Here is a 3,029-nt window from a genome sequence, read left to right on the forward strand (position 1 = left end):
CACGAGGGGATTTATTAAATAAAAAATAAAATAAAATAAAATATGATAAATAAAATAAAATAAGATAAGATAAATAAAGTAAAATAAAATGCTAAAACTAAATAAATAATAAAATTAAATGAAATAAAATAAAATAAAATAAAACAAACTTGAAACTAAAAGAAAATAAAATAAATAAAATGAGAGAAGCGGGAAATTATTAACTAAAACTACAAACATAAACTAAAAACTAATAAAAAATACTAAAATACTCAAAATAAAGATAAAAGACAAGAATAAGAAAATAAAAGAAATAAAGAACAAAATGGGCTAATTTATTGTAAAATAAGCCGGAAAGCGACTCAATAAACACACCCTAAAAGTAACATAAAAGTCACTTATCAGGTTTAAACCTCCACAATAAGATGTATAATGGTTCGTTCCATCACAATTTTGACAAGAGAAAGAGTTAACTTGAGAGGAGCTTGCTCCACCGCTTGAACTTGCATTCACACTCGATTACAACTTGGAAAGCCCTTTTGTTAGTTTATCAATTTGATGTTGTAATTGATCAACTTTCTCCAATTCGTAAATACCACCTTTCTTTGGAGCATTTCTTTTTCGGCCCCATCCAAGATTAATTCTTTGATACCTCTTCTATTGTGGCTTCAACTTGATTTTGAGGGATTTTGATTAATTGACCACCCGCCCCCGCATCCAAATTGGCTCTTGACATGGGCTCCAATCCGTCGTAGAAAAACCGCATGAGAAACCCTTGATTATACTCATGGTGGGGACACGCTTGTACCAACTCTTTTAATCTCTCTCATGCTTCACCATGACTTTCATCGGCTTCTTGCTCAAATGATGCTATTTTCCTTCTCATTTCGGCGTCCTTCTCTTCGGAGATAAATCGCTTCAGGAATGCCTTCACCACCTCCCTCCATGCTGTGAGAGTGTTAGGCTTTACTTTCTTTAGCAATTTCTTTGCTCGTCAGGTGAGAGATTGCCGGAAAAGGTGCATACGAATGTAGTCTTGACTCACTTCATTGGTTTGCATCATTGCACACAATTCAAGGAATCGGTCCAAATGTTCAATAGGGTCCTCAGTTGCACTTCCGAAAAATTGCTCCGATTGGACCATTCTAGTATATTGTGGATGGATTGAGAAGTTGGTTTCCGTGAAGGGTAGCAAAATCCCTCCCGTAAGCTCATAATCCTCTGGATTTTTGAATTCACGAAACAAAACATCATTTTCTTGTCCCGCCATTGATCCGCTTTGTGAACTTGAAGAGTAGGTATCACTCCCACTATCAACTATATCACCAAAACCTCTTCCCTCGTCTTGATAAAGCCTACAAACTTGTCTCAAGGTTCGGTTGATCTCGTGGTCAATTTGATGTGAGGGTGCTCCTTGAGACCTCCTAAGCATTCACCAAAGCTAAGCAAACAATTAGCAATGACAAGGATGATAAAACAAATAAAATAAAAAGAAAAGAAAGTAAAATGACTCTAATAAAAGCAATAGTAGACGCTAAACAAGCCGCTTCCCCGGTAACGGAACCAAAATTTGATCAAGGATTAGATAGGTCGTTAAGCTACTACCCTAATTAAATTAATCATTTATATTATCTAAACCTACACTAAACTAGTTAGTGGCGAGTAAAGGGTCGATCCACTAGGGAAGCACACTAATTCAACATCAATAATCACTAATGCAAGAGTAAAAAGGGAATTGTTTTTGTTGGTTTTGTTGAGTAAGAACACCAAAACTACAAATAAGCAAGAAAATGATGATTAAAATCAAGGGAAAATGACGCTAGGGATACGGGGGTGTCCAATATGATTAGAAAGAGGGGAATAATGGTGATTATCATGAAACACATGCCAAAGAATACAAGATTCTACCTAAACAATTCATTCTAAGGCAATAGTCTAGGCAAATCAATGAAAGAGGTCTACACTAATAAGGATCATTCTCATGCATCCTATTAGTTACAATCAAATCAAGAGAATAAAGAATCACAATGAATAAAAACTTCACTTTTATAACTCATTCTAATGCAATCATTAAAATAGAGATGATCTTAATCTAGTAAAAATCACTTTCATGCATTTAAACTAGAAAACATCAAATAGAGTGCAACAATAATCTCAAGCTATTAAAAATCATGTCTTTCATCAATTTATGGCATAAGTTCAATCCAACCATCATCATTCATCCAATATCAACTCATATCTTCCACCCCGTTCCCCTAGCTAAATGTTTAGTCTAGAGATGGAGATTAAACATAATAATCAAAACTAGAAATAAACTCAAGAAACTCAAAACAAAACTTGATTAAAATCAATGAAATCAATAACAACTAGATGAACTAATAAGATTAACAAGAATAAGCAACAATAAAACAAATAAATAATACTAAAGGAAAGGAGAAGAGATTACTAAAGAAAGGATTAATGAAAGATGAAAACTTGGATTCTTGCTTGATTGATTGAAGATTAAAACTTGAGGAAAGTTGAATACAATAAAGGATGCTTGAATAACAATCTACTTTCTCTCTCTATATTAGGCTAATATTCTATGGAATTAGTACTAAGTGTCCTTTATTACAAAGAGTCCCGTCTATATATATGTGGCTCCCCCAAAAGAAAGAAACTTGGGCAACAAGGCACAAAGAAATTAGAAACCCAGCGGTGCGCGCCCGCACACGAAATATGCGCGCCCGCGCAGTAAAAATGTGCGCCCTCTCAGCATAGTGCGCCGCCGCAACTTTGAGGGTACGGGGAAATCAACCGCACCCGCACAGTAAACCTGCGCGCCCGCACAGAGGCCGCATAATAGGTCGCGCAAACTCTCTTGTTTGGCTCTATTTCTTCAGCCTAGCTGCGCGGGTTCTGACAGGGCTGTGCGCCTCCACAGCCAAGGGTACGTGCCCGCGCAATAGTCACACAGCATCCCGCGCAGAATAGTTTGCTTGGATCCTTGAAATCCTATTTCATTCGGCACAAAATACCTACAAAAAAAAGCATGGAAATCAAAATAAAGA

The 3,029-nt window shown here is 36.2% G+C and overlaps 1 non-coding gene across 1 annotated transcript; it reads left to right on the plus strand.

The window, feature by feature from the left end:
* The first annotated feature begins 760 nt into the window (after window positions 1-760).
* On the plus strand, window positions 761-867 carry LOC145633555 (small nucleolar RNA R71). Its single transcript, XR_014112867.1, has one exon. It is a non-coding gene; the product is annotated as a small nucleolar RNA R71 (small nucleolar RNA).
* Window positions 868-3,029: the final 2,162 nt, after the last annotated feature.

Source organism: Chenopodium album, chromosome 5, assembly GCF_948465745.1.
Source record: "Chenopodium album chromosome 5, dcCheAlbu1.1, whole genome shotgun sequence".
In the NCBI taxonomy this organism is placed as follows: domain Eukaryota; kingdom Viridiplantae; phylum Streptophyta; class Magnoliopsida; order Caryophyllales; family Amaranthaceae; genus Chenopodium; species Chenopodium album.